Here is a 15,645-nt window from a genome sequence, read left to right as displayed (position 1 = left end):
AATTTAGCACCTGGAAATAATGATTCTCTTGGACAGCCAATCATTGAATATGAAGCTGCCATAGCTATGAACGAGGTGGAGAATTCAATGCAGCAAGTAAGATAGAAATCTGTAGATCTAGAACTACTAATACAGCAATTGAATGCAGATCAGAAAGACATTTTTAAATAGGTAAAAGGTAAAGTAGAACATGGTTTTCTTCATGAGAATAAAAAGTGTGCATTTTCTACATATAAACCAGTTCTAGTGTACCATAAGTGGTGAAGCTGGAACTGGAAAACGCTCATTGATTAAAGTACTGACAAGTTACCTACAGAAGGCAACAGATTCCAATTTGTCGTGTGTAATCACAGCACCAACAGGCTTAGCTGCTCATAATGTTCAAGGAGGTACCTTTCATCAATTATTAATGCTGCCTGTTGAACAAATTACAATCCAACAAATTGTTTGGTGATGCTTGTCATAAAGTAGCAAGAGTATTAAAGAAATTAAAGCTACTAATTATTGATGAAGTCAGCATGGTGTCTAACCTAATGCTATCTTTTATAAATTTAAGAATGAAGCAAATATTAAAAACTGAGTACGATGTACGTTTTGGAGGAAAACAATTAATAGTCTTTGGAGGACTGCTACAACGAACTCCTGTAAAAGGACAACATGTATTCAAGAAACTACTACATAATGAAAAAAGGAATTCACTAGGAATTATGGGAAATGTAAACAATTGGAAAATTTCAATACAAAGAGTTAATCCAAAATATGCACCACACATCATGTATGCATTATGCAGATATGCAAATTAAGAACCTCTATCAAAACCTATATTTCTTTAAATCTGACCTGTTCAGGTTCTGTCCTGCCAACAATTAACCTATGTCCATGTCAACATAGAAAAAGGTACAGAGAGATATTTAAAATTCATTTATATTCTTTATTACGAAAAACAATTTTTTAAAATATATTTTTTTTAAAGAACGGCCATGCACCACCACCCACAGAATCGAGAAAGAACTATCAATCTGTCAATCCTTTCCGTGTCCGGGCCGGGTGAGGTTTCCCGTGTTGTGCCAAACTAAGACGCAGGCTCCACTCCTGGTGGTGCCCTTCCATCAATTCCTTTAAGTTTCAGCTTTGCAACCATACTCCCCCCGGAACCCAAAGACTTTGGTTTCTCGGAAGCTACTCGGCGGGTCATGGAAATAACGCCGCCGGATCGCTTATGGTTGGAATTACGACGTTATCTGATCGTCTTCAAACCTCCGACTTTCCTTCTTGATTAATGAAAACATTCTTGGCAAATGCTTTCGCTTTGGTTCGTCTTGCGCCGGGCCAAGAATTTCACCTCTAGCGGCACAATACGAATGCCCCCGGCCGTCCCTCTTAATCATGGCCCCAGTTCCGAAAACCAAAAAATAGAACCGGAGTCCTATTCCGTTATTCCTAGCTGAAGTATTCAGGGAACCGGCCTGCTTTGAACACTCTAATTTTTTCAAAGTAAACGCTTCGGACCCCCAGGACACTCAGTCAAGAGCATCAAGGGGGTGCCAAGAGGCAGGGGTTGGGACAGGCGGTAGGATTATGCAGATATACTAAAGGATATAAGAGTGGGAGTCCTCACAAATGAGGAAACGACAGTATTACAAACCTGTTTCATAAAATATTGGTTTTCAAGTAATGTTTCAGCTATTGAAGTAATGTACAATATTATTAAGGAAGAAAAGTTTATTGTTTTATTTGATGCCAACTCTTGAAGAGTGTAGTCAATTCTATGAACAATTATTGCAACTGGAAAAAGAAGATATCATCGAAATTAGAGCAAATGATAAAAACATCAAGGAGTTTCAGTGCTACTAACTGAAAAACTGCAATAGAAAGTCAGTGTCAAAAACTGCAGGATTAGAAAAACAGTTAGGTATCTGCAAAAATTGTTGTGTAATCTTACGTAGTAATTTAAATGTTGAAGAAGGGCTGGTGAATGGTACAATGAGTAAAGTTATGAAATTTGCTAATTATCCAAACAGAAATAATGTGGAATAATTAGCCATAAAATTTGATGATATTGCTAAAGTTAAGCAGCTTGGTTGATGAGTTGTAAGTTTCCTACTAGTATGCCCAGCAAAAGCAGTTCCCAGTGCCTTTAGCGTATGCAGTAACTATTCACAAAATCGCAAGGTTTAAGTGTAGATACATGTCTTGTTAATATTGGTAATAGTGTACTCAAAGAAGGAATGTCATATGTTGCTTCGTGGCAAATTAGAACATTGTCTGGTTTGTTTCTGATTGATTTTGATAAGAAGAAAGTAAGTGCTGATGTGAGCTGTGTAGCAGAGTATAATCGGTTAAGAGCTCAATATGGTCCTCAGTTAGGCCAGTATCCAGGGGTTCTAAAAGCAATACTGTGTCCAAAGCAGAAACTATCAAAACAGTCTATCAGAGTTGAACAGAAAGATGAACAAAAAGAAAAGCAACAAGGAGGAAAGAAAAGAAAACTTGAGCATAACGAGGAAATACAAGGCTGTGACTTTGATAAGAAATCTGTTATTAACTGTTATGCAAATGTAGTGTTAAATGGACTATATCATTTGCCTAATTTTAAAAATCCTATTTAAGAAAAGGTAGATAAAAGAATTCCTTCACAACTGCATAGTTTACTGGAATAAGAAAACCCACCGATGACTGTACAGGATCGGTAGTGTTCTCTCAAAATCTTCAGCAGGATGCTCAAGAATTTCTAATGGTAATGCTAGGACTATTAGATGAAGAAGATGTGAATATCAATTAATTATTTGGTTTAACCATAACTGTGAAGACTGTGACTTTATGTCTAGCACTGAAATCAATTCAGAACGATTCCTCTACTTGACATTTCCAGATTGTGAAGCTGTGCCGTTTGGAGATTTAACTCCAAACACCCATCAAGATATGACCTGTCCAAACTGCAGATCAGAACTTAGGTCAACTATGTTTCTACCGAGGTATGGAAAATATACCATAGTCATGCTACAATGACGCAGAGTGCATGGTACTAAATTAGAAACTGAAATGGCAAACTTTCAAACTGTACAAATTTCCATCTAAAAAATAACTCAAAACTATAGCAATCATATTTTATGAAGGAGTTAATATAACCTGTAGACACTACACAATATGTTTAAAATGGCAAACAGGATGGACAGAGTGCAATGACATGCAAGTAACATTCAAATCAAGACTACACAAAAAGTTGCCAAACTCATATCTGCTATTTCTAGAACCGAAGTTCCATGGAGAATCCAGGATAAGGAAATATGGTATTGTGTTGACATACATATGGATTATGTGTTTCTGAGACATTATCCAGCCTATTGGGGGTATTGTCTACATCAAACTGTTAGAAATGAAGGACTCTTTTTAACTGCGGGAAAGGAATTTATAAATATTTGAGAACTACATTGTGTTACTACAGATAAAAAGTAAATGGAGGTACTATAATAACAGTAGCCTAAAGTTGCATGTTTAAAGTCTCTTCACCACTACGGAGTACGGAGTACTATGAGTTATGGTGTTCAAACATGGACTCAGCATATTTTAGACATCATTTGGCCTAACAGGGATGATGCTTACAAAAGTCTATGGAAAAATGAAGACTCCTTCATAATTGTTGGACATTTTGTACCAAATATAAAAATATCACAAACAGTTTTAACATATAGTATATTTGCTTTCAATAAGATAGTAATCTTTCCACAAGCTAGTATTAAAAAATTTGTAGAGAGTAAAGTGAACAATATGACATAGTTGTAACGATGTACTGTTCACATTCATTTTTTTTAACAATCTATTTATTGTTTTTTCCCATTGATTCATGATGAGTCTTCATAAAAATCACAGTTGAAAGTATGAAAACATTTGTCTATGTTGAATAAGGGTTTTGGTTAAAAAAAATATTGTATGTTGTTTGGTTGCCTAATGTTCGAAATGAAATTCTAATACATTTTTGTCTGTTTCTTTTTTTTCACAGTGGTTGTAGGTTGTAGGTTGTGTCAAATGACTAATCTAGTCATGGATTCATGGAGTTACAACTAATGTACTCATCCCTTCTCCCACTCACTACGTAAGCAGGCATCCAAGTACTAAGGTACTGGATCTGAATTCAACTAATCTCCCAGGGACTACTCAGGCACTCATCAATAAACCAGGCACTACCCATGCCCCATGCAAATACACAGACACTGTATGCACTCATCCATTCAATGAGGCACTACTCGTGCACTCATCCACTCACCCAGGCACTGCTAATGGACTCATCTAATCAGCCAGGTAGCACCCATGCATTCACCCAATCACCCATGCACTCACCCAATCATCAAGCCACTACCCTTGCACTCATCCAATGACCCAGGCTCTACCCTTGCACTCATTCAAACATCCAAGTGCCATTCCTGCACTCATCCAGTCACCTATGCGCTACCCACACACTCATACAATCAACCAGGCACTAGCCATTCACTAATCCAATTCCCCAAGGAGTACCCATGCACTCATCCTTTCAATCAGACATTACCTATGCACTCTCATAATAATATAAGCACTATTCATTCACTCATCCAATCATCCAGACACTACCCTTGCATACATTCATTCCCTTGTGGCACTACCCATGCAGTCATCCACTCACCCAGGCACAACCCATGCACTCACACTATTACCCGGGCACTACCCATGCACTCATCAGTTCACTCATGCACTATCCTTACAGTCATCCATTCAACTTGCCCTACCCATGCACACATCCATTAACCCATTCACTATCCTTGCACTCATTCATTTACTCAGGTACTACACATGCACTCATCCATTCAATCAGGCACTACTTATAAACTCATCCAATGACCCAGGTACTATGCTTTTACTCATCCATTCACTCACATGCACTTATCCATTCACTCAGGCACTAACATGCACATATCAAATCCTTCAGGCACTGCCCATGCACCCCTGCAATCACCCAGACACTACTCTTGCACTCATCCATTAACTCAACCACTACCCATGTACTATGCAATCACCCAGATACTAACCATGCACATATCCAATCACCCAGGCACTACCCAGGCACTCATCCAGTCAGCCATGCACTACCCTTATACTTATCTATTCACCCAGCCACTACTGGTGCACTCTTCAATTCACTCTGGTACTACCCATGCACTCATCCATTCACCCAGGCACTACCCAGGCTCTCATCCAGTCAGCCAGGCACTACCCTTGTACTCATTCATTCAGTCAGGCACTACACATGCGCTCCTCCATTGACTCATGCACTACCCATGCACTCATCCATTTACTCAGGCACTTCCCATGCACTAATCCATTCACCCAGGCACTACACATTCACACATCCAATCACCCAAGCACAACCCTTATACTTATCTATTCACCCAGCCACTATCCATGCACTCATTTATTCACACAGGTTCTACCAATGCACTCATCCATTCATTAATGCACTACCCTTGCACTCCTCCCTTCACTCAGGCACTACACACACCCTCATCCATTCACTCAGCCACTACCCATTCACTCATCTATTCACTTAGGTACTACCCATGCACTCATCCAATCACCCTGACACTATCCATGCACTCACCCAATCACCTAGGCTCTACCCTTGCACTGATCTATTCACTCATGCACTACCCATGCATTCATGTATTCACCCAGGTACTAACGATGCACATATTCCTTCACACAGGCACTACCCTTCTACTTATCCATTCACCCAGGCACTATCCATGCACTCATCTATATACCTAACCACTGCCCATGCACTCATTCATTCACCCAGGCATTATCCATGCTCTCATCCATTCACTCAGGTACTACCCTTGCACTCATCCATTCACTGAGGCACTACTCATGCACTCATCCAATCACTCAGGCAGTACCCATGCACTCATCCAATCACCCAGGCACTACTAATTCATTCTTCCAATCACCCAGGCACTATCCTTGCACTCACACTATCAGCCGAACACTATCCTTGCACTCAACCATTTACTCAGGCACTACTGATGCACTCATCCATTTACTCATGCACTATCCTTACAGTCATCCATTCAACTAGCCACTACCCATGCACACATTCATTAAGCCATGCACTACCCTTTTACTCATTCATTCACTCAGGTACACATGCACTTATCCATTCACTCAAGCACTATGCATGTGCTCATCCATTCACTCAGGCACTACCCATGCACTCACCTAATGACCCAGGCAGTACCCTTGCACTCATGCATTCACTCACATACTACCCATGCACTCATCCATTCACTCAGGTACTACACATACACTCATCCATTGATCCAGGTATTGTGCTTGTATCCAACAATTCACTCATGCAGTATATATACACTCTTCCATTCACCCAGGCACAAAGGGTGCACAAATCAAATCACTCAGGCACTGCCCATGCACTCATACAATCACCCAGACACTGCTCTTGCACTAATACATTCACTCAATAACTTTCTATGCACTATGCAATCACCCAGATACTAACCATGCACATATCTAATAATTCAGGCACAACTTATGCCCTCTTCCATTCACTCTGGCACTACCCATGCACTCATCCATTCACCCAGGCATTACCCATGCACTAATCCAATCACCAGGCACTACACTTGCATTCATCCATTCACACAGGCACTACGCATGTGCTCATCCATTGATGCAGGTACTACCCAGGCACTCATCTAAGGACCCAGGCAGTACCTTGCACTCATCCATTCACACATGCACTACCCATGCACCCATCCATTACATTAGGCCCTACCCATTCACCCAGACACTATGCATGTGCACATGCACTACCTTTCTACTTTTCCATTCACCCAGACAGTACCCATTAACTCACCCAATCATTCAGGCACTACCCATGTACTCATCTATTCACCGAGGCACTACCCATGCACTCATTCATTTATCCATCCATTATCCATGCACTCATCCATTCACTCAGGTAATACCCTTACACTCATCCATTCACTGAGGCACTACCCATGCATTCCTCCATTCACTCAGCCACTACCCATACACTCATCCATTCACCCAAGAACTACCAACACACTCATTCATTCACCCAGCCATTACCAAGCATCAGGAATCTGCTCTTACCTTGTAGCTCCACCATGCTGTTCTCTACCTGCGGTCCCTCCCAGGAAGGGTTCGAGCCTGCACCTTGCTAGTGCCCTTAGCATTGCCCCTGCCTGTGCCGTAATTGTCATCCTAGGTACTGGTATTTGTCATCTTGTGCCCTTATTTGCATTAACTTGTATCGCTGTCTTGTTGGCAATTTCTCTGTTATGGCATTGCTGTTTGCCCCCTGTATCGCTATTTCCCTCTGATTTAAGTCCTAGTCTACTGTAATTTCCTCTGGTATTGGTATTTTCTGTTGCCATTCGTTCCATATTTTTTTTCCCGCCATAACCTGCTCACCCGTACCCGCTCCTGCCTCCCAGCTGCATGCCCCTCGTCCTCCCCTACTTAATGGCGGCGGCAAGCAAAACCCCTGACCCTAGGTCAGGAATCTTCTCTTCCCTTGCAGCTCCACTGTGCTGTTCTCTGCCTGCGGTCCCTCCCAGGAAGGGTTCGAGCTTGCACCTTGCTGTTGCCCTTAGCATCGCCCCTGCATGTGCCGGTTATTGTAATCTTTTGTGCCCTTAGTTGCCGGTATTTGTCATCTTGTGTCCTTATTTACATTAATTTGTATCACTGTCTTGTTGGCAATTTCTCTATTATTGCATCGCCTGTATCGCTGTTTTCCCCTGATTTAAGTCCTAGTCTGGTGTAATTTCCTCTGTTGTTGGAATTTTCTGTTGCCGTTCATTCCACGTCTTTTTCCCCACTGTAACCTTCTCCCCTCTACCCACCACCGCTCCTGCCTCCCAGCTGCACGCCCCTCCCCTACTTAATGGAACTCCTAAGGCAAGCCCGTCTGAGCCCGTCCGTGGCCTGCACCAGGAACCCTGGATCTCCAGAACCCCGCCTTTACAACACCCCGGCCCTCCACGCACTCAAACTCAAACTGCCAAAGAGCCGCACCGAACACCACCCAAGGACAGTTCTACTGCAGACACTGCCAACGATCCTTCACCATCAACAATGCCCCCCGCCGGAGACTCCTTGGAAGCCTGCACCATCGAAACCCTGACATACATCCTCTTCAATGTACGCTCCCTACACAGACATGCCACAGAGATCTGGGACCTGCTCGACACCCTCTTGCATGACGTCGCCTTCCTCACTGAAACCTGGACAAATGCCACCTCCGACCCTGACATTGCCACCCCCATCCCTGATGGACACAAGATCCAGAGAAGGGACTTCCCCCACCCCCCTGGCAGAGAACTCACACACAAGACCTCCCTTCAGCTCTCCACCTCCAGCACGAGCAACCCCTACTTCCAGATCCAGACCAACCCCAGGACCACGCTACACGACACCCTCGCCTACAGACCCCTCCAGACCTCACACCCAGTCTGCAACCACCATAACCCACCTCATCGCACCCCACACCATCACGTCTATGGACTACATCCTTCTCAGAGACCTCAACTTCCACCTCAACAAACGCAGCGACTCCGACTCCATCACCCTCCTTGATAACCTCTCCAACCTTGAACTGAAGCAACTCATCACCATCCCACCCACAGAGCAGGACACACCCTTGACCCCATCTTCGCAGGAGGGTCAAACATCTACTTCAGCCACACCTCGCAGCCCTTCTGGATGGACCACCACTGCATACATTTCACATTCAACTCCACCTCCAGACCCAAAGCCGCCCACTCCCGCCACGAAGAAACTGTAGCAAGATAACAGAGGAGCACCTTAACACCACCCTCCTCCTGGACCCACCCCGCGCCACAACTGACGCCAACTCCACAGCTAAGGAATTTCACAGCTGGGTCTCCAGCTGCACTGACAAGCTCGCACTCCTCCGCCACCCCAGCAAACTACACCCCCTGAAAGATGCCTGGTTCACCACCGAACTCCAAGAAGCCAGACGCTCCTGCACACGCCTCGAAAAAGCCTGGCAAAAATGGAAGACCTCAATATCTTCTGTAGCACCATGAAAGAATACCACCAGCACATCAGAGACACCAAACAGACCTTCATCAAGAACAAAATCCACACCAACGCAACCAATGCCAAAGAACTCTTCAACGTCATACAGCAATTCACCAAACCCCCCAGCGAAGCCACGGACGTCGCACCATCGCAAAAGCTCTGCAACAAGCTCAGCTCCTACTTCCATCTGAAAATCAAGACCCTCTATGACAAATTCAGTGACCAGACACCACACACCACCCCCCCTTTACCACCAACAAAGAGCCGACCTTCACCACCTGGAATCCTGCCACCGTCAAACACACTACTGCAACCATGAAGAACATCCACTTTGGAGCCCCCACTGACCCCTGCCCACCACACATCTACCACAGAGCGGAAATGGTGGCCGCAGGACATGCCCCCCCCTACTTGTAAATGTGTTGTACCTGTACTTGTCCAGTCACAATCGTAAAAAACCTTGGGGTAATAATGGATGCGGACACGTCCATGAAGTCGCAAGTTCAATCTGTGGCCGCCACTTGTTTCAGACTACTGAAATGATGAAGAATGTTCTCCCTCTTCTCTCAGTTCCACATTGGAAAACAGTGGTCCAAGCCTTGATAACATCCAGGCTTGACCACGCCAACGTTCTGTATCCAAGCCTCCCTGTCTACCTACTAGGCCGCCTGCAGGTGGTGCAGAACGCGGCAGCAAGGGCCGTCCTGTTGAATGACCTTAGGACTCATATGACACCTCTCTTGATGTCCTTGCACCAGCTTCCAGTGCAAAAAAGGGTGATTTTTAAGGCCCTGGTACTGGTCTTCAAAGCCTTTCATAATGTCGGAGCCCCCTACAATAGAAGAAGAATCCAGCCCTATGCTCCAATCAGAACCTTGCGATCCTCAAACCAGAGGCTGTCGATCATGCCAAAATGTGCCCGATCACGTATGGGCAGATGCTCGTTCCAGGTGACCGCTGCTAGGCTTAGGAATAGCCTGCCGCCTCTCCTGAGACAGGACCAGGTTCTCTTTAGCTTTACGAGAAAGCTAAAAACCTGGCTTTTTTAACAATAGTCGTGTCACCCGTAGCCTCTTCCAACTGTTCTGTCAAAAGGGTTAAGTCAGCACCGGGACACTCTTAGGCGTAGCTGCGTGCTTTACAAATACCCAGTAACATTAACATAACATTAACAATGCCACCGCTGCCATGGCACCCAAATTAGGACGGACCATGAACTCCTCCCTCGAATCCGGCATCTTCCCAGATGACTGGAAGCGGGCGTAAGTCAAACCCCTACTCAAGAAGCCCACGGCCGGCGCAACAGACCTGTAGAACTACCGGCCCATCTCCCTCCTCCCCTTTGCAGCCAAAGTCACCGAGAGACTTGTATATACTCAGCTGACCGCCTGCATTGAAGAGAACTCCATTCTACATGCCTCCCAGTCCGGTTTCCGGAGCAACCACAGAACCAAGACCGCCCTCCTCGCCGCCACCAACGACATCCGCATGCTCCTCAATCAGGGACACACCGTGGCCCTCATCCTACTAGACCTCTCTGCAGCCTTCGACACCATCTCACATCGTACTCTCGCTACCAGACTCCACGACACTGGGATACGTGAAACTGCCCTCACCTGGATCCACTCTTTTATCTCCAGCAGAACCAGAGAATCAGACTCCCCCCTTTCCCCTGTGAACACAAAGAGATCAACTGAGGAGTACCCCAAGGATCATCACTCATCCCCACACTCTTCAACATCTACATGTCCCCCCTCGCCGCAATCGTCAGACAGCATGGACTATTCATAATATCATACACCAATGACACCCAGCTCATCCTCTCCCTCATAAAGAACCCTGAAGACACCAGACTCTGCTTCCAGGAAGGAATGAAGAACGTTGCTGTCTGGATGAAAAACAGCTGCCTGAAGGTCACCTCAGAGAAGACTGAGGTCCTCATCATTGGACCCTCCACCTGGGACAACACCTGGTAGCCCTACGTCCTCGGGAGCTCGCCCACCCTGACAGACCAAGCATGGAACCTCAGCATCATCCTCTACTCCTCCCTCACCATGACCCGCCAGATCAACTCCATCAGCTCCACCAGCTTCAACTGCCTTCAGATCCTCTGCAAGACCTTCAAATAGATACCCCCCAAATGCAAAAAAGTCACCCATGCACTCATAACCTGCAGAATGGACTACGGCAATGCCCTCTATGCCGGAATCAAAAGAACTCTCCTACACAAGCTACAAACCATCCAGAACACTGTAGCCTGACTCGTCCTCGGAACCCCACAGCATGAACACATGACCCAATACCTACAAGACCTCCACTGGCTCACCGTCAAGAAGAGAGTTACTTTCAAACTTCTCACCCACACCTACAAGTCCCTCCACAACATCGGACCCAAATACCTCAATGAGAGAGTCTCCTTCCACATACCCAAAGGGAACTTCTGCTCTGCCAACCTCACCCTCGCAGAGACACCTTACATCTGCAGAACCAGAGCAGGTGGAAGAGCCTTTTCCTACGTCACAGCCAAAGCCTGGAACAAGCTCCCAGTCATTGCAGAGCTCCCCCACCCTGCACACCTTCAGGAAGACCTGGCTCTTTGCCTGAACTGGAGCTGCACTCCCCCCTCCAGTGCCTTGAGACACTCATAGGTGAGTAGCGCGCTTTATAAACTCCTGATTGATTGATTGATTTATTTATTGATTGATTGACTCAGGCACCATCCTTGTACTCATCATTCATTCACTGAGGCACTACCCATGCACACATCCAATCACACATGTAGTATCCATGCACTCATCCACTCACCCAGGCACTACTCATACATTCTTCCAATCACCCAGGTACCATCCATGCACTCACACTATCACACTCATCCATTAACTCAGGCTCTACCCATGCACTCATACATTCACTCATGCACTATCCATACAGTCATCCGTTCAACTAGCCACTACCCATGCACACATCCATTAACCCAGGCACTACCTTTTCACTCTTTCATGCACTCAGGCACTAAACATACACTCAACCATTTACTCAGGCACTACCCATAAATTCATCCAATGAACCAGGTACTATGATTGTACTCATCCATTCACTCAAACAGTACCCATGCACTCATCCATTCACTCAGGCACTAACCATGCACATATCAAATCATTCAGGAACTACCCATAAACTCCTGCAATCACCCAGACAGTACTCTTGCACTCATCCATTCACTCAACTACTACCCATGCACTATGCAGTCCCTCAGATCCTAACCATGATGCAAACTTCCATTCACTCTGGCACTACCCATGCACTCATCTATTCACCAAGGCACTATCCATGCACTCATCCAGTCACACAGGCACTACGCTTGCACTAATCTATTAACTCAGGCACTAAACATGCACTCATCCATTCACTCATGCACTACCCATGCACTCATCCATTTACTCAGGCACTACCCATGCACTCATCCATTTACCCAGTAACTACGTATTAACACATCCAATCACCCAGGCACTACCCTTCTACTTATCCATTCACACAGTCACTACCAATGCACTAATCTATTCACCCAGACATTACCCATTAACTCATCCATTCACTCAGGCACTACTCATGCACTCACACATTTACAGTGGCACTACCCATGCTCTCATTCATTCACCCAGCCATTATCTGTGCACTCATCCATTTACTCAGGCACTACCCTTGCACTCATCCATTCACCACAGCACTACCAATGCACTCCTTCATTCACTCAGGCACTACCCATGGACTCATCCATTCCCTCATGCACTACCCTTTCACTCATCACTTCACTCAGTCATGATGCATGCACTCATCCATTCACTCAGCCACTACCCATTCACACATCCATTCACTAAGGTACTACCCATGCACTCAACTAATCACCCAGGCACTATCAATGAACTCACCCAATCATTCAGTTATTGTGCATTCATTCACCCAGGCACTATCTATGCACTCACCCAATCACTCAGGCATTACCCTTGCACTCATGCAATCACCCAGACACTAACTTGTACTCATCCAATAACTCAGGCATTACCCTTTCATTCATTGATGTATTCCTTTGCTACACTTGCACTGATCCATTCACTCATGCACTACCCATGCACTCATCTATTCAGACAGGTACAAACTATGCGCATATCCAATCACACTGGCACTGACCCATACACTCATCTATTCACCCAGGCACTACCCATTCACTCATTCATTCAGCCAGCCATTATCCATGCACTCATCCATTCACTCAGTCACTATCCTTGCACTCATTCATTCACTGAGGCACTACTGACACACTTCGTTATTCACTTATGCACTACCATGCACTCATCCAGGCACTACCCTTGCACTCATTCTTTCACTCAGGCAGTATGCATGTGCTCATCCATTCACTCAGCCACTATCCATGCACTCCTCCGTTCACTGAGCCACTACCAATGCACTCATCCAGTCACCCAGGCACTATCAATGCACTCACCCAATTGTGCAAGCCCTATGGATTAATTCACCCAATCACCCAGGTACTACCCTTGAACTCATGCAATTACCAAGGTACTACCGTCTACTCATCCACTCACTCAGGTGCTACCCACTCATTCATGTACTCAAGCACTACCCTTGTACTCATACATTCATTTAGGTATTAACAATACACATATACAATCACCCTGGCACTACTTTTACACTTATCCACACAAGCATTACCCATGCAGTCAGCACTCACACAACCAGTTTCCATGCACTCATCTAATTACCCATGCACTCACTCAATCATCCACAAACTATGCATGCACTCATCCCATCACCCAAGCACTATGTTTGTATTCATCCATTCAATGGGGTGCTACTTCTGCACACATCTAATCACCCAAGCAGTACTGATGCACTCATACAATCAACTAGGCACTACCCATGCACTAATCAAATCACACAAGCAGTACCCATACACTCATCTATTTACGCAGGCACTACCCAATCAGTCATACAATGAACCAGGCCCCACCCATGCAGTCATCGATTCAAGAAGGTGCTATCCATACACTTATCGAATCCCCCAGGCCCTACACTTCCACTCATTCAGTCACCCAAGCAGTACCCATGCACTCATCTAATCACTCAGGCACTACTCATAAACTCATCCAATCGCCAAGGCACTATTCATGCACTCATGCAATCACCCAGGCACAACCCTTGAACTTGCACAATCACTCAGGTACTACCCATGTACTCTTCCATTCACTCAGACACTATCCATGCAATCATCCATGTACACAGGCACTACCCATGCACATATCCAATCACAAAGGCACTATCCTTGCCCTTATCCATTCACTCAGGCACTTTGCATGCACTCATGCATTCACTCAGGCACCACCCATGAACTCATCCAATCACCCAAGCAATACCCATGCAATCTCTCAATAAAGAGGTACTATCCATGCACTCTACATTCTCATACATTCTTCCAATTGGCAAGGCATTATCCATGCACTCACCCTTTTACCTGGGCAATACCCTTGCACTCACCCACTTACCCAGGCACTACCTATGCACTCATCCAGTCACACAGGCAGTATGCATGCACTTATCCCCTCACCCTGGTACTACTCATGCACTCATCCGATTACCCAGGCAATATCCATGCACTCATACAATCACCCAGGCGCTACTCATACATTCTTCCAATCACCCAGGCACTATCCATGCACTCATCCAATCACCCAGGCACTATTCATGCTTTCTTCCAATCACCCAGGCACTATCCATGCATTCACACTATCACCCGGGCACTTTCCTTGAACTCATCCATTCACACAGGCACTACCCATGCACTCATTCATTCACTAAGGCACTATCTATACAGTCATCCATTCAATTAGCCACCACCCATGCACACATTCATTAACCCAGGCACTACACTTGCACTCATTCATTCACTCAGGCACTACACATGCACTCATATACATTCACTCAGGCACTACCCATAAACTCATCGTATGGGCCAGGTACTATGCTTGCACTCATCCATTCACTCATGCAGTACCCATGTACTCATCCATTCACCCAGGCACTAACCATGCACATATCAAATCACTCAGGCACTATCCATGCACTCACGCAATCAGCCAGACACTACTCTTGAAGACATCCATTCATTCAACTGCTGCCCATGCACTACGCAATCACCCAGATACTAGCAAGGCATATATCAAATCACTCAGGCACAACTTATGCATCCTTCCATTCACTCTGGCATGACCCCATGCACTCATCCATTCAACCTGGACTACCCATGCACTGATCCAGTCACCAGGTACTACCGTTGCATTCATACATTCACTGATGCACTAGCCATACAGTCATCCATATAACTAGCCTCTACCCATGCACACATCCATTAACCCACACACTATCCTTGCACTCATTCATTTACTCAGGTACTACACATGCACTCATTCAATCACTCAGGCACTTCTCAGAAACTCATCCAATTACCAAGGTACT

This window comes from Triturus cristatus, chromosome 2_2 (genome assembly GCF_964204655.1).
Source record: "Triturus cristatus chromosome 2_2, aTriCri1.1, whole genome shotgun sequence".
Lineage (NCBI taxonomy): Eukaryota > Metazoa > Chordata > Amphibia > Caudata > Salamandridae > Triturus > Triturus cristatus.
This window is presented reverse-complemented; position numbering follows the sequence as displayed.